General features: G+C 38.4%; 1 protein-coding gene across 3 annotated transcripts in view; it reads left to right on the top strand.

The window, feature by feature from the left end:
- The first annotated feature begins 709 nt into the window (after nucleotides 1–709).
- The window catches only part of STARD3NL (STARD3 N-terminal like), a 52,966-nt gene continuing 31,305 nt past the window's right edge, over nucleotides 710–22,370 (top strand). The window contains exon 1 of one of the 3 annotated variants that reach the window (XM_073239065.1): nucleotides 710–902. The gene's annotated coding sequence lies outside the window, so the exon portion shown is untranslated. Of the gene's footprint in view, nucleotides 903–942; nucleotides 1,170–22,370 lie in introns of those variants that run through there. The other 2 variants (XM_017640735.3, XM_017640736.3) reach the window with 2 other exon arrangements.

Consider the following 22,370-nt stretch of genomic DNA (forward strand, 5'->3'; position numbering starts at 1 on the left):
GAGTGCCTACGGAACTGCAAACGGAATTAATTTTCACGGTATAATCCTCCACACCTGTAAACATGAGAACAGTATAACTGCAGCATCCATTGGTAAAAAGTTTAATTAAAATTTAAAGGTATTTTGAATAGAAACTAAAAGATGCCACTCTCATGGGAAAAATATACAAATATAATTGTGACTACTATTAAGATCCAAGTGTTACGCAATAGGAGCACAGAGAAAGGGTCACCTAAATAGGTCTAAGGGATTTTAAGAGAATTCAAAGGGGAGATGATGTTTGAACAGAGAAATGGAGTGTCCTACTTTTTAATTCCTACAGAGCTCAGTGCGAGGTGCCTATGGGCCTTGAAATCCAGTCCCATGATTATTTTCCACGACCTGGAGCCTATATCCCTAGCCAAAGACTGAAGGAAGGCGGAAGAAGCAGAATAAACAGTGAGGGGCAAGCAGCCGGTTAATTAGCTGGAGTGGTACAAAGGTCGAGCAAGTGCAACCAGCTCCGTGCTCTCTAACCCAGAGCTCCAGATTCCCACTCTCTCCCCGGGCAGACCAGCCCGCCCTCTCTCCAGCTCTTGCGTTGCTTACTGGGCAGTAGATGATTGACAGATCCACTCACCAATCGCTAGCTCTGTTATGTGAGCACTCAGGTCCCAGCCCAGTCTTTGGTCCCTCGGGCGAAATGCGGCCTCTGTGCGTCGACGTCAGCGTGCTGACGTCAGAGCCCGGGTGCTCGAGGAGGTCCGGGGTGGCTGCCTGCGGGCGGTGGACAGCACGTCGCCTACCTCGCTCGGTCCCGGTCCCGCCCCGCCAAGCCCCGCCCCTCCGCCCTCTCGGGCTTCTGCTGGCGCGACCACGAAGCTGCTGTGCCCCGCCAGCCTGGGGCGGAACCACCCGGTGAGGTAGGCTGGGTTTCTCGTCACCCTATTTGACAGATTGGAAAACTGAGTCACCCGGGGGCAGATGACTTGCCCAGGGCTCACTGGAGACCCACCCATGGAGGCCCAGAGCCCAAGGGTCGGGTTCTGTATGGGAGCCCTGCGCCGCTCTCCGGAGAGGAGGAGGGCCTGGTAGGCTGTGTTTATAATAAAGGATACAAGAGAGAAGTTGCAGAACGCCGAGACCCGCTTCATTTCAGGGCGGGGCCAAGATGCTGGGGATGGATGCAGGTAATGAGGTCTCCATTCCTTCTCCCTGCGGACCCCGAGGAGTCCTCGGTGGGGTCCAGCCGCCTGCTGGCTCCGTGGGTCCTCCAGAGTGACCAAGAGTGGTGGTGATGGGGGTGATACTTGGATTATATAGACCAGGCCAGTTACTGGCCACTTTTATTCATCAAGAAAAGCTATGTTCAAAACAAAACAAAATAGAAAACTTAAATCACCAGTCATGAATGCTCTGGCTTTCGTTTCAGTTTATTGCTTTGTGCAATCATGGCCATATTTTGAAATCTCAGTAGCATGCTTACTTTTGGTTTAGGATTAGAAAGGGATTTTTTGTTCTCTTTTATTTCAAGCATAGGTTAACATTGTGGAACTTTTATTCCTGGAATGTGCCATTTGTTCACCATATCATTTGTCTTTTATTTCACAGATAGAATCACTGAATTTATCATTTGACTCAGTATAGTTTGGATAAGTTTAGCAAGGTGACAGAGTAACAGGTTTGACCTCTCAAATGTAGAAGAATTAGTTCAGGTCAGAATGCTTTGTTGAGAAGGTTCTGAAAAATAATTCCCATCTATACACTGTCCACCCATTCACACCCTTTCTAGAAGCAGGATCTCACAAAACAAAATTTATGGTACCATTGTTTTATTAATGGATTCTGATAAGGTGGGGCATAATCCATGCTTGTGAAGTGGAAATGTGTACTGTACAAAATACATGTACAGATGTAGTATTTTGTATTGTGAAGAATGCATTCTCTTTAAATCTTGCTTCAAATATTGACTTTTTAATACTGCATTATTGCATAGAACCTGCATTAAGGAAATTAAATTAAAGACGCTTCAGGGAACTTTTCCTTATGTTTATGAAAGGATGGTAATTATTATCATTTAAGTTTATTCTTTGGGCATGTTTATCTGCTGCCTCATCTGTTTGTTTTAGGTGTTGGAGATGAAGTGTTGAAAAATGTAGATAAATTTCCTGCCCTCAAAAACCTATTTTGGTGGAGATAATAAACATGTAAATGAATGACAATTTTAGATAAAAAAGCATGCTAGAAAAAATATTACAGGATAATGGACTTCACTGGGATGTGGTTGTGGGGGTGGGGGGCTAGATTCAGTGATCAGGGAAGACTTCCTTGAGGAAGTGACCGCTCAGGTGAGAACTGAATGTTTAGACTGAGTCTGACATGGGCCCATCAGCTGGAGGTTTCCAGGCAATCATAACAATGTAAAGGAGTGAAAGGAAAAATGAGGTTGGCAAGTTCCAGGACTGTGTGGCTGGAGTGGAGTGAACCTAGGTGAAAGTGAGGCTAGGGGACAGTGGTAAGAGATCACACTTAAGGTAGGCAAGAGTGCGATTGTTTGAACCCGGTGTAAGACTTAGAGACAGGCAAAAGAAATAGGATTTATATTGCCGAAGCCTTTGTTTTCTTCAGTGACACTCATAGACTTTAACCAGCTCTTTGCTTTATTTTGGTTATGAAATCATTGCAGTATTACATTACATTTTTCACCAGTGGCCCACTTCCTTAAAGAAAAAAACATCTTCCCTCACGCACTGCGTCCTACACTGTTTCTTTCCTCTTCATTGTTATTATGTGCCAGACTTTAAGTCTTTGCTTATCTTCAACTCCCTGCTTTAATCCTTCCTACTCCCAACCATGTGTCTTCTCCACCATTATCTTTATGTGCTGGCCCTTTGGGGAGGACTGGTAGTTAATATCTGCTCTTTTCCAAGATGAGTTCTAGGAAACCATATTGTCTAGTGGTTGCCATTTTCCATTAGAACTTTTATTACTGGCCAGAGACTTAATGGCTGCCTTTATTTAGTGCCTACATAAAATATGCACTTAAATTCATTCTAATCCTTCCAACATAATTCAAAGGTAAATATTGTCCCTTTCTGGTCAAAAAAGGAAACTTACACTTAAGGCTCCCCAGCTCATCCTGAGAGAGACTGGATTTGAACGTCCCAGTTAGCCGGCCCCCAAAGCCTAATCTGTACTAATGCATCTTCTGCTTCCCTGAGATGTAGTCACAGCTACAAGTCTTTGTTGTTGAAATTTTATTTTATGAAATAGGGTTTTAGAGATCATGATTCTGTCCTCTCAGTGTCAAGGTAGGGCTGTGGAGGCCCTAAAATGTTGAGTGATTCTTTTAAAGACATAATTGGCACCAAATTCTCACCCTGTTGATTCTCAGCCTAGTATTCTTTCTGCTATACTTCTTGCCAGAAAGTTCCCTCATGGGTTTCTGTATATATAAAAATATTTCAACATTATGAATTTACTATCCATAAACTCATGTAAAGTAATTTTAAAAAGATGAAACAGTGATGTTTCTTAGGCCAAAATAATCCTTTGCTTTATTTTCCTCCCCTTTTCTCAGCAGTAAGCAGGTGCAATCTTTCTGGATGAATCTTTGGTTTCTGTTAGTAGTAAGAAAGAAGTTACAAAATAACTTTAAATTTCACAAATCTTTGAAAGGGAAGTTTAAATTGTGTTACCGTTTTCCCAGCTTTAACCTTAATGATTCAAATGGAAATAATTGCCTAAGGTTTGCTGGCTCATAGTTTCCGTTAATCAATAGAGTTTCCTCCTACACTTAAGGAAGCCCTTGGATCAGCTTAGGGATAGAAGTTATCTTTCTTTGTAATATATTATCATTTAAAAAAATATGTAAAAATATTTTTCACAATCAGTAAAATATGGCTGAAAATGGATTACTATGTACTTACAGTTTTAAAATATCCATTATTTATTTCTGAGGTTTGCTTATTTTATTAATTATGATTAGGATATAGATGAACAATAGTAAACTAATAAGTAGCTTAATTTGCTTTCTGATAGCTTTTTTACTCTCCTGTAACTTAGTGGAGATCATCTTTTTCATTAGTCAAATTGGAAAGATGTTAATGGAATTAGCACCTTCTTTCTGAAATGTTGCAAGATAATTAAATTTAGGCAAAAGAAAGCTTTTGCTCTTTAAGTCATCTACTAGATATTTTGACCAAGTATCTCTGACCTTTAAGACAGTATATGCAACTGATGTCCATGTTCTGATGATCCAGGCTGTCATGATTTGGCCTCAAATTATAGTGCCATCCTTTTACCCTGAATCCAGTGCTCCAAACTGGACTTCTGGCCTTTCCAACTTTAGTGCCATCTGTGTGTTCTGCCTATAACCTAGAATGTCTTCTAGATGGACATTTCTAGCCAAACTTCTACTTGTTCCTCTGTATCCATCTATGCTGCTTCCTCAACAAGGTACTTCTTGTGTCTCTTTAATGGAAGTCTTCTCTTGGACAACACTTTTGGGACTTGTCTGTGACACAGTTTACCCATCTTGGTATCTTTGGTAATGAACTCTTGTATGTGGTTGTTCAGATGTAGGTTGGCTTGAGCTTAGAGGAGACTTAACAATTCATGTTATTCATGCAGAGTTTTTTGTAGATTGTAGAGCCCATTAGTTTTATTTACACTTTTATTACATCATCTTTGAGAGAAGTACTGTGATGCTTTTCTTGCTTTGATTCAACAGAACCTCCTTCCTGTTTCAGTGAGGGTCTTACTTCTACAGTTAATCAACTGGTCCCTTGAGAGGAATTCAGATTTTTGGGTAAATGTTGAAGGCACATTGTTCCAAATAAAAATCAATGTTCTCTGTGTTTATGGTGTTGGAGAAAAGAAACAGCAACTCTGCTTTTTAATATTAAAGCTGAGAACACTGAGACCCAGAAAGAGTAGCCAGGGCTCCCCAACAGTGCTGAACTGAGAAGCCTGGTCAGTGCTTGTGGCTCATGGCATCAGGGCTATTGCGGGTTGTCATTAGTTCCTATGTCCTGCATCAGAACTCCAGCAGCCCCTTATGAGCCCAGGCCTTTCTGGACTATTTCATTTGCTTTGTTTATGACTTGACATGGATCTGGAAGGTACTTCTTGTAGTGACTCAAATTCAAAGCAGGGTCTCTCTCCAAGGGTCCCTGACTGACTGACTGAAGCCTGCAGGATTTTCCCCGTGCAGACCTTGAGAGACTATTGGGTTTGGTAGGCTCTTTAGTTTAAACCCTTCTGTTCTACCTCTCCTCTCATCACAGTTTTCCAAAAAATGTCTTGGAACTGGTGGGTATCCTCAGGGTATTAAACTTGGAGTTTGCAGGAATTTGGCCTGGTACCTTCTAAGTTAGAGTAATATCCAGTTTTCATGTCCCATATTTTCCAGGACAGTATATTCTTCAAGTATTATACATTATTGTTTACCAACGTATGTTCTTGTTTGCTTAGAATTATTCTTTTTAAATTAGTCACTAGCCTATTGAACTAATGGAAATTTCAAGTACATTTTCCTATTTGAATGGTAATTAAATTAATCAAAGGTAACATAAGGTGCTGCTGAGCTACTAGAAGTTTCTCCTGCTGAAGTGGGAATACAAGCCAGGACTTACTTAAGTCTTCATTGGTAATAACTTGCATCTTGAGTAAAGTTACATGCTGGCATGCAGTAGTACTGGATGAGGAACCAGGCAGTGCCCCTGTGAACCTTGGCCTAATGCTGCCAGCCCATACTGGGCCTCAGCAATTAGGGATCCAAAGACCCAAGTAAACTAGGAGATAAAACAGATGTCAACAGGGAACAGGCAAGGCTGGAATTAAGTCAGGTGGCTGGGTGACAAAAAGTATTGCCAGAATTACCTATTTTTCAAGAAAAGCTGGAAATCTGGATTTCATTTGTATGCAAAAATCTCATATTTAATATTGGCAATTAATTCAATGCTTAACATACATTGCATAAGCCAGCAAACACCCTTACCTGTATATGAACAAGATTTGGTGCCAGGCCATCATTTGCAGTCTTTTTTATGTAGAATTCGCAGCTATGTGACACTGTAGAGAAGAGTACCGTCACTTGATGGGGGAAATGAGGTAGAATCTGTGTGGAAGGCAAAATTTCCCTTCTTTGAAGTCTCTGGAAATGAGGATGGGTGGGAATGGGGATTCTAAAATAGAAGTGGTTGTCCCACTTTCTTTTAAGCCAAAAGAGTGTGAGAATTAAAGCTGACTAACCATCACACTTGAAACTTTTAATGCTCTGCTGCTCAATGCAGACTCAGTTTGAGTCCCATACCTTGATGTCCTTCAATGGGAGGACTCTTTCTCTCATGCCCTCTATCTGTCCAGATGTTAAAATACTGATTTTACAGGACATTGAGAAAACATAAATTGTGGAATTTAAACGGCCACAGCTGACAGCGTTGCTTTGTTGACAGCCAGTAACCAGCTGAGTTTGGGTTCAGCTCTATGAAGGACCAGGCTGTCTGCCTGCGTTTTGGTAGCTGACAGACCCTTGTTGGCCTTTAGAGCATCCTTGTCCTAAGGACCCTGATGGCCTCTTCAGTTGAGCCTGTCTGCCGTCTTGCCCCTGCCCTCGGTGTGGATGGAAAGCTCACACCCCCATGCTGACTTTTCACAGCCCTTGTCATCTGCCCACACCCTTCGGTCCAGCCGCACCTGGAGAGGCCTCCCCTGCACTACCAGTGGCTCGGTGCTCCCAGACCCGCTCCTGCTGCTCCTCCGGGGTACCTCTTCCTTGCACTGTATTACCTTTCATTTCTTGAAGCCTTTTCTGATCACAAGAACCTGAAGTTCAGTCTTCTTTGTATTATAGTTATCACCGGTTTTGATTTCTAATTATTTGTATAACTGTTTACTTCCTTTATAAACCTGTAGTCTCCTTGAGGATAAGGGCAGTGTCTTTTCCATCTTACTTTCCCCACAGCTTCTAGTGCTGTGTGTTACTTGTTGTGGATACTGAGTGCATACCTGTCCATTCCTGTGGGTTGGGTAGGTCGCCACTCGTATAGTAGTTTCTTTTTGTTTTCCCATGTGTTTGTATCAGTTGATGTAGTGTGTTATAGGAGTGACTTCACTAAGTAGCATTCAAAATATACTGAAAAAAGAGATGACCGAATTAATTAATCTGGGCAGGGTTGGGACATTTTTATTCCATTGTCAATTATAGTAATCAGTTTAAATATTCCCAGTTTGTTTAATACATATGTGTACTTACCTAACTTTAATTGTAAGTACCCAGATTTCATACTTTTATACGATGATATTCATAATTCATGAATTTAACAAACAAATTGAATGCCTAGCACATGGCTGGCATTTCCCTAGGTGGAAAGAATATAGAGGTATCTGCTAGGAGCTGATATAGTACTGAGAAAGAGACATGTAAGTGGCATGTGAAATAAATAAATATGATAGGTTAGAGGTGCCTTTAAATAAGGATATATGGCACATAGGTTATGCCAGGTGAATCACAGAAGGTTTCTTTGAGGAAGTGATACTTAAGCATCCTTGAACAATGAACATTGCTGTGAATTGTTTGCTGGTTTGGAGGGAAAGGCACCCTAGGAAGAGGAAGTATGAGGACCAGGTGTGGAGGGGGGAAATCTCCTGTACAAGGGAACTAAAAATAAGTGAGCACAGCTAGAGCACTGGCAGGAGGGATATGGAGTTCTGAGTGAAAGGATGAAATGATTCTCATTCAGTTTTTCATTTTAGAAAAACTAGCATGATACCAGTATGGAGAATGTTTCAGAAATGAATGAATTATTGGAGGAATGTGAGTGAAAGAAAACCAGAAAACCAGTGGAAAGACTGAGGAGAGAGATTAGGGGAAATGAGCTGGTGGCCAGTTAGGAGGGTTTGGAGGATGGAGCCAGGAGAAGAATCAAATTGTCTGAATAGCCAAATAACACATTATCTTAATCATAAAAACAAGATCTCACTAATTAATATTGGTTCATTTTTATCTTAATTTATTTTTTTATTTACAGGTAGTGTAATATCTGTATTTTTAAGTCACTAATATTTTATTTTTGATCTTTTAATTGCTTATCTTTTCAATTATTTGAGAGCCAATTTTTCAAAAATTGAGCTGGTTTCAAACCTTTGTTGAGAACCTTGCTAGCTTACAGAGATCCTGTGCTTTTGTGATATTCTCTGCTTCTGTAACATGTGCTCTGAGCCTGTTCTCATTAGGCTGTAATTCATACTCAGTTTTCTACATATATTAGCCTGTAGTTGTATTGAATCTTGTAATTGCTAGTCTTTGTTTTCTGAAGCACAAGCTAGCTTGATAAAGTCATCTGAGGCTGATCTCTTGAGGATCTGGTTTCCTGTGTGACTGTCCAAGAAGTCTGATGAGTAAAGAAAAGGATACTGGTGGTGTGGAAATCTAGACATCAAGATTTTGAGATTGATTTTCCTAATCTTTCACATGCATCAGTTTTGGACCTCAAACCTTTATCCACGGTGAAGATTAGTAATTATGTTAGGAACTGTGTCCCATCCTTGTATATCAAAGTATAGAAATAACATGTAACTTCTGCCTGGTGGTAGATACTCCTGGGAAGAGACGTGACTGGCATTCCCTTCTATTAACTTGCTCTTGTTTGTGAAGTGGGAAGTTGGCCTCTGATAACTCCAGGGGCAGCTGAAGTTGTCTTCCCTGACATTGCTGTCAGTGCCCCTTCTACCAGCTACAGAGCTACTGCAGGAGCAGTGAGTAGCAGGTGGTTCTGTCAGCGAGAGTGACGCTTGCAGGAACCCTTCTCTCTCCTTCCAGAGGAGTCTTATGCTATTGAATGGAATGAAACCCAGCTTGCCTCTGAATAGCCACTTAAGCTTTGCTGTCTTCTCATCAGCTGGCTACTTGGAATTCAGCTTCTATTTTCTTTGTATAGTGAAGATAGGTCTGGGAAGAATGTATGATGAACACATTGTTAAATCTAGTCTTTGAGCTGAAGACAGTTGGTAAAAGAAGGGTACCCTTTTAACCACCTTCCTATGATTCCTAGGAGAGCAGTGAGCTTGCTGCCTTGGGATATTACTGATTTTCAGATCTAGATCATTAAGATTATAGTTCCATCCTGAGAACTGAAAGCATTTGTTTGAAAATTGCCCGTAGTAAGTACTGAAGGGGTGGCATTGCCTGGTACAGCAATGTCTTCATATGTATCGGAAAGTGTTTCAAGTTCTTTAACTGAGGGACCTTGTTTCTCTTCTACTGAAAACTTTCTAATGTCTTCCTCTCTCATTCAGAGTTCAAGTCTTTACAGTGGCCTGGAAGCCCTGTCCCTTGTTAACTTCTCTGTTATCATCTCCTGCTGCTCTTGAGCTCTCTCTCACTTCGCTCCAGCAAAGCCGAAAGCTGCTGCCCTGGCTGGAGTCCTGCGTGGCCATCTCCGCCCCTCCTGAGGGCTTTCTCCGCAGGCTCTTCCTCCTAATGTCTGTGTGGCGCATCTCCTGCTAGTCTGTGCTCCACCTTCTCAGGGAGGTCATCCTGACCACTCAGTTTAAAGTCACAGTGCTCCTCTGCTGATCCTCTGTCCCTTTACTCTAGAAGGTAAACTCTGAGGGTAGGAAAAAGTGTTTTGATTTTGTTCATTGCCACATCCCCAGCGCTCAAAGGAAGACCTGACGCATTTTTGGTTCCCAAAACATGTATGGAATAAAGGCGATATGGTATATTTGGGGCAAACTGAATTTTCAGAAGTTACCAAATCCAATTCTTACATCTAATAGTATCACCCAGATTCAGTTCACAATATTTGTTTTAGTTTGCCTCATAAATTATGCAAATTTCAATATGAATTTTCCCAGCCGTTTTTAAATCTTAACTATTTTTATGTTATATGTCAAAAGTTCACTAATATTTTCAGTATTGCTATAGAAATACATCACTTAGAAATTGATTTACTCTAAGAACAGGTTTCAAGTTGGGATATAAATTAGTGTCTGTTAGAGGAGGGAGTAAAAAACACTGTAACATTTGTTCTCTGCTTTAATTTTTGCAAGTCATTGGTTAATTTCTTAATAAATTTGAGCTTTGAAGCAGATTGTCACAAGGTTGATTCTGTTTAAATGCACACAATTACTTTCATCCACTGATATTAGCAGAAATTACTGAGTGAGACAAGACCGCAAGAAATGACAGCTGTAACAGCTAGCCTTGAATGTGGGGATGAGGGAAAGAGGGCTGAACACACAGCAGCAAAGAATAGCGGATTTATCAGGATGAAATAAAAGCTTTTGTCACATCCCAAACAAATGTAAGCAACACTAGAAAACATGAGACCTACAAAATAACTATTCAGAATAAAATAATGGAAATAATAAGAGAGAGATTACTATGGAGTTGAACATTCTAAATTCTTAAGGGAAAATAAGAGACCAACAGGGAGTGCTGCCGAAATGTAGGTCCCAGTGTCATAGCCGGCTGCATGGATGAATCAGTGCATGGTGTAAAAAAAGTTTTCCCCACTGTGAAGAGTGAGTACTAACATAGGAAATACGTGAAGGACAGGTTTGGCTGTTACAGCTTACAGAAAAGTGGTATCTTGTGCACATTATCACCAAAGACCTGAGCAAACTTCAGGCCCCAAGTGGTCAAATGGAGCGCCCTTCACTGCTCCGTTTAAAACTTATAACAAAAGCAGCAACAGGAAGATGACGATTAAGTGTCACACTGACTCAGGGCTCAGGGAAACTCTGTCCGCCAACAGGCACTTCAAATCTTCAGTATCCATTTGTGTCTAGGTAATTTGATAGTTCTGTAAAGAGCAGAATGTTTTGGATGCCCAGAAGTCTTATATAGGTTTTCCTTTCAGTCTATCACTTTGTTTCAAACTGTCATGTACAGAAAAACTACTATACAAAGATTTGTGTACAGAGTCCATGTGCGTTCCATTTTATAGAGTGATTGAAGAGGTTTCCTAGGGTGATTTGGGTTCCTCACTCTGTGCTCTTCAAGGTAACTCCTAGCCAAGGAACTTTAACAATGTTTGCAATGAAAATTTGCCTTTACTATTTGATTCCTTATATGATACATATGTAAATGTATACCATGTACATATTATGTATATGTACAAATGTATCTGTATCGTATATATATTTGTATATACAAGATGGATGGACGGATGGATAGATAAGTAGAGTAGTTCTATCCCAAAACATCCTGATGTCCTTATTTTTTCTGAACTATTCATAAGTTAAGCTGTGTATGTTATGACACTTACCACTTAGTACTTCAGTATGCTTCTTCTAAGAATAAGGACATTCTCCTGCAAAACCAGAACACTATAATCAATTCCCCAATTGTCTTTTGTAGCTTTTCTTTTGTCCAACTCAGAATTCCCTCTGGGCAAGTGTATTGCATTTGATGATCTGTCTCTATGTTTTTTTAAGTTTGAAGAGCACCCATTCTATTTCTTTTTGCTTTTGTTGTTTTTTTCACCACATTGACTTCTTTGAAGAGTCCATGATAGCTGTCTTGTAGATTGTCCCATTTATTGCATTTGTCTGATTGTTTCTTTATGATTAAGTTCAGGTTAAACATTTTTGGCAAGGGTATATCATAATTGATAATTGATGTTATATACTTCTTACCACATCACATCAGAAGGTACATAATGTCAGCTTGTTCTAGTAGTGGTGACGCTGTTTGATTACCTGGTACTGGTGATGACTATCAGCACTCTCCACTATAAAAGTATATTGTCGCCTATGAAATTATTTAATAATCCGAGGAATAATGCCTTGGGATTGTGAAGATACTATTCCCCAACAACCTTTAAAAAAATTTTAGCATGCATTAAAGGTCCTTGCTTGAATCAATTACTCTGACAGTTTCAAACTTGAGTTGTCTAAGTTTATTATTTCTTCTACCTTTTTTATCCGACATTTTATTTTTCTATAAGGAGAACTTCTACTTCCATCTCTCTTTACAATATTAGTATGGATTTATGGAACTTGTCAATTTTTCCAACATAAATTCGAACATTAATGTCATTTCTCATTTTCATGTTCAAGTTGTCCCACTGTAGCCAGTGGGAACCCCTCAAAACAGCTTATACATTGTTTTTTAATGAATATGGCTTTTTGTGCCTTCTCTAAGAAATCTTCCTACAAAAAGATCATAAAAGTATTCTCCACCACATTCTTTTTTTGGCATAGTGTCAGTTAGGGTTTAACGTTCTTTCCAGTTTTGCTGTCTAGTTGTCCCAGCATCATTTGTTGAAAACAAACTTTCTTTCCACCACTGGATTGCTTTGACATCTAAAGTTAAATGATCATATAAGTGCAGGTCTATTTCTAGGCTGTCCACTATGTTCCATTGATCTGTTTGTTGATCCTTTTGCTAATATCATGTTGTTTCCATTATGAAGCTTTATAGAAAGTCTTCAGTCAGGCAGTGTTAGTCTTCCCATTTCATTTTTCTTTTCAAGATTGATTTGGATGTTTTTGTTTCTTTGCATTTTAGAATTAACTTGTGAGATTCTATAAATAAACTTGGTGGGAATATGATTGCACTTGAGTTGAATAGGTCAATTTTGGGAGAATTGACATACTAACAATATGAATTCTTCCAATCCATAAACATGGTATATCTCGCCATTTACTATTATCTTTGATTTCTCTAAGCAATGTTTTGTAGTTTTTAGTGTTTGTACCAGGATATATTTCGTTAAATTTATTCCTTAGTGTTTTATGTTTCTGATGCTCTTTAAATGGCCTTTCTTTTTTTTTTCTTGTCTTTAGTTTTTTCCCACTCCCAGTGCTCAGAGCGAAGAGGTGGTAAATACATGAATCACAACATCCTAAGCTGTTGCTTAAAAAACAAAATGTAGAGCAAAAATAATCTTGATGCACCATAAGAGATGTCATTATAGAGGTCTCTGTACACTATTCTCTGATGGGGCAGAAAGGTATGGGAGGAAGCAAAAAAAAAAGCGACTAAGGAAGTGACTTATGAGTTACGGCTTATAGGATGAGAAAGAGCCAAACAAATAAGGAGAGTAACACTTCAGGTAGAGAGAAAAATACAAGTAGAGGTTCTTGAGAATGTGATTCCTTTTAAGGAACTGCTTGTGATTTTTATCATGGTGAAGTGGGCAGAAGTAGGCCATGTGTTAGGTTAAGCAAGATTAAGGAATTTGAGGTTACTTGAAGATCCCAGGAAACTATTTAATAAATGATCTCATAAATTTAATTTGCTTCTCTAACAAATTTATAGGTGTTAGGTGAAAACGTTTTTATTAATCAATAAATTTATTTTTCTTAGGCACCTTTGCCCATTTTTCTAATTGAGTTTTAAGGTGTTCATTATGTCTTTCATCACTTTTAAGTTCTCTTCTAGTGTTTTTGAAGTAGAGAAGCTTTTGATTTTTATGTATTCAGATCTGTCCCCCCTATGTAGATATTCTTAAAACTTCCTCATCCTAAAATCATGGGTTATTTATGTACAATTTCTTCTACTGCACAACCCATGCATATAAATTGTTTTGTTTCATTGACTTTTAAATAAAATCATTAGTATATTTTGGTATGTATATTTCTTTCTCCATATACTAAAATGATTAATGGTTTTATTCTTTCACAACTGGATGTTTGTAGCATCTTTATTATCTATAGATATTTTTTGGTTTATACAAGTTTTTCTTTGCAGAAAAGCTTAGGGAAGTAGAGGCCAGATGGTGGTTTAGAGGGAATGAGCTTTCCTTGATCTTCAGTGCTTTAATTTATTTTTTAATTAAACTAGTGCTTGATATTTGATAAATTTCCTATTACAGTTCAGATTACTGGCTTCTGATGATAAATCAGTAATGTGGCCCGCCTCACCACATGTATGACCCCTGAAGATCAAGCACACATTCCTCTCCTGTTTGCCACTTGTTCCTTGTCTCCCAAGGCTGATTGTCAGTTGCTAATATTCTTTCACTTACACTTTCCCTATATCGCTTTCAAACCCTGGAGAATAAGAGACCTGAGAAAGCCACATTTTAAGGAAGTGGAAGACGGTAGATGTCAATGTGGAAATGAAGAGTCCCACCATTTTGAAATTATGCCAGTCTCCCCACATTAAAAACCATCAAAACATAATTTCAAAGCAAATAAATTGTAAATTGTGTTAATGCAGTCTTTGAAATGCAGTGAAACATTTTAATGGGTAAACAAGTATCGGCCTTCCAATTAGTTGGTTTTAGTTTATTTGAGTTTTGACTTACTTATGTGATATTTCAAGAATACATTCTCATACCTGGGGCCTACTCATAGAAGTTGTTGTGTAGCTTCAGTAACAATATATGATATACACTGTTATATAATAATGTGTTACCTGTTATATAATATATAATAATATGTTAATAGGTGGGACTCATTTATACTCTGTGTTCTCTTGTTCTTTTGTGTTGCTGGTCAGATAATGTCAGTATTATGCTGGCTTTATTTAATGAGAAGGTAGTGTTCCTTTCTTTTTCGTTTCTGGAACTGTATATAGGGTTTTATTTATCTTTTATTTCAAATTATAAAATATATATCAAACTGTCTGACTCTACTTTCTTTGCTAGGGAATTGTTTATCAACTTTTTCGCTTTTCTTTTGGGGATGATTCATTCTATTCAGGCCATCTACATCTTCTCAATATAATATTTCCAGAGTACTGATTTTATGATTTTCTAATGTAATTGGTGTAAAACGCTTTGAAAAATAACCTCACCTATAGTAGTAGTACTTGTATTACTTTCTTAATCTTTCCTGTCCCAGTCTAGGTTTACCTATTTGCCCTTTTAAAAGACTATTTCTTGATTTTATTGATATATTTTAAATTTGTTTGTGGAAATGTCATTCATGTACAGAAATATAGAATTTAGTATAATGAATCACACAGCACCTATCTCCCAGCTTAGAACAATTATCATTCATTCTCATTTTGGATTTATTTATTGATTGTACTCATTTTTCTTCTTTCTTTTTTACATTTTTCCTCAGAATAGTTGTAATTTTTATAACTTCATTATTTAAATGGCCTATTCTTTCATGCTTCAAAAAGTAATTTTAAAAAGCAATTAAAGTACTTTAAGGAACTGAATTTATGAATAAGCTCAACTTTGACAGCTTTCTACTGTTTTTAGTATATTTTCTAAATAGTTTGCTTTCATTTTTAAGTATATTTATTTTGGTAGTAATTTTAGAAAATACTGCTGTTTTATGAATTTCTGTTTGTCATTGTTCTGTACACAGTTCCTAATTGCAAGACATACTGAATTACGTATTTTTTTAGTAGTCTGGGTTTATGATCAGTTTTGTAAACATGGCATATCATATCCTCAAAATAGCATATAGTCTTTGATTTTAGAGTTCAAAAAGTAGTTATCAAACTTTACAAAAACTAAATCTGTATCCATATTTGTGTCTTTAAAATACCAAATAAATAAAAAAGTGAACTGTCAAAACCTCCCATTTTGATTTTAATCTATCATTTACCGAGCTTTTGCACTTCCTTAGTTTCCAAAGATGCATTTTTGTATCAATATTTCTGGTAGGGCATACATTGGTACTGAGTGGTAAATCTTCAACCTGATTTCAGATGCACTGCATTTCTCAATTTTTAGAAATCCAGATATTAGCTGTACTTGCTTAGTTAAGAGACTGTATGTCAGAATCTTTAGAACTTAATTATGCATCTGTGTTTTTGAAGATACGTACTTACTAAAAACCTGTAGCTGAACTGTGAACTTTTTATTGGTTGTGAATTAGTAATCATATCAAATACTTGCAAGTCAGATTTAAAAAAAGCCGTTATTGTACCGTATTATCATCACAGACTCAAGTGCCACTGTTACAGCATTTTTTGAGCCTGGTAACAGTGGTCCTCTTAATAATTTTCCTTAGGAAAAATTATTGATAATTGCATGTAAGCTTAAAAAGAAATACTGGAAGAATACTGGAGTGAGGATACAATTTTCCATAATTCTCTTTTGGAATGTTAACCACTTGCATACTAAATACAGAATATGCAAATGTTTTATGGTAACTAACTATCAAGAAGATGATTTTTGATGTTATCTCTAGAAGTTCCCCGAGAGCTATTTTGTACCCAATAATACTTTTGAGGGTCATCTGGAGATGCGTAAACACCCACCTCCCAAAAAGCTTCTCAGCATCATCACCTTGGTGACTGCTGGAGTGGGCCCTCTTCTGTGCTAACTGAAACCTCATTTGTCACATTCTGTTTGCAGAGCCCAATGACAGTATCTCTGCCTCACATGGGTAGGCAGACTCACGTCTTAGAATCTGCAGTGAGCACAACTGTCAGGTAGACTGAATGAATGACCAGTCCGTTGTTTCTTTACAAAGAATATCACATTTTAATAAAAAATACAGAATTTAAAAAAGGTTGTGGGAGGCCTGCAAGGAATTATTAAATTAATCATTTAATTATTAAATTACGCATTAACCAAAGTCACTGACAACACCTTTATGCCATCATACTAATCATACAAATAATCTGTCCAGTGCACTGGGGACAGTTAAGCTTCAACAGGTAAGGGGCCCCTGTTTGAAGAATGCCAAGCTGAGCACAGCTACCATTTGCTTGCAACACTCCTTTTTCTGTTTTGGGACTCACCTGACCCCCTTCTGATGGGCACATTTCCTCTTTCCTTCTTTAGATCTGAATATATCCTGATAACTTGTTCTCATATCTTGGCTTGTGAGCCATTTTGCTTCTTTAAGCACACAGCACCTAAACACTGATTCATTATGAGTTGAATTTATAGTTCAACTCTAAGAGGACAGTATTATTTTAATTTCAAAATTCTTCCCACCTCACCCCCACTGTAGTCCTTATGATATGGACAAATCTATAAAAAGCCTTGTGGAATTTCATACATGCACATAAATGTTTTCTTCTTTTACTTTTTAAAAAATATTTCACTCAGTTGGCAAATTGGTAGGGATCTGCTGGCAGACTTTGGCTCCTTGACTCAGGAAAGTTTTTTTTCTTTTTGAAGTAATGCCAAACAATTGATTGGATGACTTTATTGAAATACTTGATAGACTCTTTCACTTACTACTTTGATATAACTGATTTTTTCCATATTTCTCTATCCAGTAATTTCTTATCATTTCAACTATTAATTTGGATTTGATATGTACATGTTTTAAAATTCAATCTACTACTCTAGATTTTAGAAATATTTTTCTAGACATTGTATTTAAGGATAGGGCATATAGTAAACCAAGGCTGTTTTGAAATGTGGACATAATGGTACTGGGCAGTTTGCCAAAAAAAGGTTTGTTTGATCTTGATTTTGTCAGACTTCCTGGGGTGTTTCATAGTGATAGTTCTCCAGCTCAGGAAGCCAGAATATTGCACAAAGGCATCAACTTCTTAACCTTGCCCCTTACTAAAACCATTTTCATCAGAATTCTACCAGGTTTTTACTTTCCAAGGTAAAAATGGCATACCTCACAACATCAATAGCATGAAGTGTAGGACAATGAACCATACTTTTTTCTTTGTTTAAAACTTCTTATGTACAAGCCAACTTTTGGATGTTTTAAAATCATAAGCAGCTTTATATAAGCAAACATTAACCAGAAATCTTTTATTTTATGAAAGTTTAATAATTGGTTGATTTTGACATGTAGAATTTCCAGGTCTTCTTGTGTATGACAGAACTGCACTCATCTCGTACCGGTACCTTTAAAATATGAAGATTGTCTTAACCATGTTTTTTAATACTCTGGATTAACTTCCTTCCTACACCTCTTTCTTGCCTATGCATGTTTATTTTCAAAGCACCTGTTTTGTAGATGCCTCTTTTTAATACTGATATTGTAAATATCAGGTTATTTCCTTAGTATTCCTATTCCCAGTTCTAGCTGTTTTATCATGGAAACTGCAGGCTCTAGACAGGACTTTTACCATCATAAAGCAGGTCTTTTTGTAACATGTTGGGGGTCTTGCAAGAAGTTAGCCAGCTCGGGCTCCTCCTGGCCCTTAGAAGCCCAGCCCCAGGACAGAGTGGGCACAGATGAGGCAGCCTATGCCTTTTCAGACAAATCCAATGACTGTATCCCAGGAATCGTTTGAACAACTGATGTCCCCCGTGTTTCTGTGTAGGAATCTGGGGTGAGGCAGAGTGGTAGCTCTTAGGCGAGTGCATCCCTATAACCCATGTAGGGCTCACCTTTTTTTCTTAATCTGAAGGCAAACATTTATTGTATAAGCAGGAATAATTTTGATAACAGAGGTAAAGAAAGCTTTGAAACAATGTGATGAGCTGTGGCCTTCAAGTGTTAATACATTTCTGTAAAACAAGGGAGTTGGAGTAGATTGGCAAACTTAAATGCCTATAGGCTGGAAGTCAGCAACTTGGCTTTATTACCATGGTAAGAGAATGCAGGCCTGGTGATTCCTATCTTTGAACTCTTCAATAAGCTGTTCGTCTGGGTTTTTATATGAATATTCATTACTTAAAATTTTAGCATATTGGTTCAAAATCTTCAGAGCCCTGTGAGAGACCAACCAAAACATGTCTGTAAGCCGAATCAGTTCCCTAGGCCTTTGGATAAAAGGATGACTAAGGTCTTTTTGAATTAAGTATAATTTTTAGTGTCTGTCATTCTGACACTCTTGGAGGAGAATGTACAGTATCCTGGCTATTGCCAGAAGTATTACAGAGAAGGCTGGGTGGTTGGCTTGAGAGACGTGGTGTGGCTGCCACCAGTAGGTGCCCAGGGGCTCACTCTACTCCTCCTAGGAAGGCTTGAGAAATTGTGAGACTTCCGTGCACACTAGCAGTTGATAGCTCCTGCTCCAAAGAGCTGCTGTTTACTGTCTAGATATTAGCAATTCTGTGAAGAAGCAGATGGAGTTGAACTTTTGGCCCGCTTTGCACTCAGTGTGGAGATCAGTGCAGTAAAAGAATCCCAAAGATGTAAGCAATTTGTTTTGGAAGCAGAAATGATCTCAGTTTTTTGTTTTTGCTTTTGCCACATGGAAAGGTGTCTCACCAATGTTTGAGCCCCAGGCAAGGTCACTATGGATTTGGTGAGACTGAAAAATGACAAAAGAATCTTGAGGGGTAAAAATGGATTTATAACAAGCTTTATTCTCACAGTGGAAGGTCAAGCTCTAGAATCACGTCTGCATCTGGCAGTCTAAAATAGCAAGCCCATCTCAATCTCTGATCCCCCTCAGCTTCTGACCCAGGAGCTAGCTCCCTCTCTCCAGGCCGTCTCTGCTCCTGTCCTCTGGCTCAGCTCTAGCCCTGAGCAAAGAAATCTATATAGCAACACAGGCAATAATGGCTTATCGCCAATAGGTATACGAGTATGTGCCTGTGCAGTAGGCTAAGTATTACATCATTGCACGTTTGCAGTGGCTATCAGGTGAGGATTCTGGCCATTAAACTTCCATTTTCCCTACAGAAGGATATTATCATTTAAGAAGCTACCACTACAAACAAGGTAGAATTTTCTCTAATTCTGGTAGTGTGAAATTGAGGAAAGAGAATAAGCCCAACAGCAGTGTGATAGCGCTGTAAAGGCCTGTCAATCAAATTCAGGCCCTAGTGGATAAAATTGCAGTATTTCTAGAATCTCTCGCCTGGCCTTAGTGCATCTCCATATCAATAGGTGTTTCCAAGGGGTGGAGAGAAGTAGTCTATCTCCATATCAATAGGTAATTACGAGGGCAAGGAGGGCATATCTGGACCTGAGAGGTTGGGTGGGGTCTCTTCTTGTGCTGCCAGGTCACGAGAGACACATGGAAGCAAAAGTGGACTGCTTGTAAGAAATAAACAGGTTTCTCCCACTTTATTTCTCCTTTTGACTGATTTTGGTTTCAAAGGTATTTCACCCTGGGATTTTCCCCCCAGAGTTAATACCACCACCTCCTCTTTGAGTAGAGTGTACATTCCAGCTCCACTGACTTTGAACTTAGCCTTGAGACATATTTTGGCCAATAGAACATGAGCAGGTATGATGTGTCAGAGATTTTAAATATGTTTACATGGTCTAGCTTGTCTCATGGGCTCTCGACATTTGCCATGAAAAGAACATGCTCCAGGTAATCCAGGGAGGTCCAAGGAGGGAGACAGACATAGGAAGCCAACCTAGACCCAAAACACAGTTTTAGCCAAATTCTGCTACCCACAGCCTGAAGCAGAGTTGCCCAGCAGAGCCCAGACTAGCTCATCTTAACTTCAGGCAGCCTGCAAACCTGTGAGCTTGAGAATAAATATAGCTTGTGTTAAGCCATTGAGTTTTGGTGTAGTTTGTTAATGTAGCAGAAGTGTAGAAATAGTTGGCAATGTTATAGTACAGAGAAGAATAGTTACCCATCTAGTTAAAACTGTGAAGATATGAATCTTGTTTTCACAAACCAAAAATAACAAAAGGGGATTCTCATCTCCTCATGCAAATCCCAGAAAAAAGATAAAAGGATGTTTTTCTTTATAATTCTCCACCCCACTTCTTACCTCCCCCCACCTGTGTTTTCCCCCTGGTTGGAATAAATTTTGAATTATACATTTAGATTTCTGTGTGTTCAGCTAATCAATTCTTTGCACCCTTTTTGGAGAGGCATAGCATTCCTTAAGCCAACCCCAGAGAGGATCTCAGTACCAAGATCTGAATATGTAATACCTCTGAAATTCCATCTGGGAAAATATCCAAGTTCTTCCTCAGAAACAGTTGTGGTCTCCTCAATTCAGCAGAGAATTCTGAAAGCCTGTTGTGTGTGTGTGGCTAAGGGTGTGTGTTAGATGGTAAATAGACATTTGTTTTGTTCTGCTGTGTGCCCTGTGCTGTGGTAGCGCCCCAGACCCTAGGACCTGTCAGTCAAATTCAGGGCTTTCTGGTTGCCTGCTAGCTAGCAGCAGAGGCAGGCAAGTAAATGGACAGTTAAGGCCCAGGGTTGTAAGCAGTGCCATAAGCGGCATAACCACAGCCCTTGGAGAACTTGGAGGAGTGGCCTGGGGATTGGAATGTAGGGAGCATTTCAGGGAAGTCTTCCTGAAGGAATTGACACTTGAACTGAACCTTTCTGAAGGACGTGGTTAGGAAGAAGTTGGATGACTGTAGAGTAGAAAGGGGTGTTAAGAACATCTTTCTCTACACATTTAAAGGAAGCTCTCTCTCCCTTTTAAGATGTCCCTCTCCCACAGAGAGACTGTCTGAATTGGAAATCAGCCTATTTGGAGCAATCTGTGCTTTGGGTAACTTTATTATTGAAGCTATGCAAGTTATCTCTATATTCTAGCTAATTAGCAGTTCTGTGCACACATCTGAAAAAAATGTAATGATGCTCATTTCCCAAGGCAGGTGTATCCCATTAAATAATGTCAGTTTTTAGTTGAAATAGCTGCAGATTTTTAGAGTTGTTGTTTTGCTTTGTTCTTTTTTATTCATGAAGAGTAGGCTCAGGGGAAGAGGAATGAGGGACACTAAGAATGCTCTAATTACCCTGGAAATAATTGTCCTCCTAAAAACAGTCCTTAGTTTGAATTGTGAATTTGTTATCGTACAGTTTAGTGGATTTAAGAATTTAAATTAATTCTTAAATATATAGTGGCTAGTAGATTATTAGACTGGCTTTAAAATTACCTTTTGCTCTTCCTTAAGGTAGAGTATATTTTGCAGAAATATGCCCATATTTATCCAGGTTCAGTTTTAGAGAACATCTCAGCTATCTTTTTTAACTTTGAAATGCACATTTTATTGCAGAAATCATAGTTACATTTTTATTTATTGTTCCAGAATTAAGTGTTAAAAGGCTGGCAGATACATTTAGTGTTTTCAGAGGGACTGTACTGGGGAATATGCCATTGGTATTCCCTCCTCTGGGATGGTATTGAGAGAGAAGTCATGTAGAAATACTTTCAATTCTTGGCATTTTATATCTTCTTTTACAAAGCACCAAAGTGAACTCCTGTTGAGTTTTTCAAATTGCTCAACATGCTGTTATTTATTACAGCCCAGATAGGTTGAAAAGGGAGAGAAGAGTGTCATAAAATCCTGGGACATCTGTCCAGGGCCATAATAAAGTTATATTTGAATTTAGACCCTCTTGTTGTAAATACAATATGTGTAAAATAAGAAATTCAGAAATAAGGAAAAGCTAAAAGGGGAGGAAAAATATATTCTCATCAGCCAGAGATAATCAGTATTGACATTTGATATGCTTTATAGGTACATTCTTTTAAACTCTGGCTTTGACTTATTTTATATTGTGAACATACTGTATGAGTGTTTTATATTCCATTTAGTATTCATAGTTTAATTCTAGTTCCCATTGTAACACAAGCATTTTTCTAAGTTATAACTAAGTGTTTTAATGACTG

This window comes from Manis javanica, chromosome 6 (assembly GCF_040802235.1).
Source record: "Manis javanica isolate MJ-LG chromosome 6, MJ_LKY, whole genome shotgun sequence".
Lineage (NCBI taxonomy): Eukaryota > Metazoa > Chordata > Mammalia > Pholidota > Manidae > Manis > Manis javanica.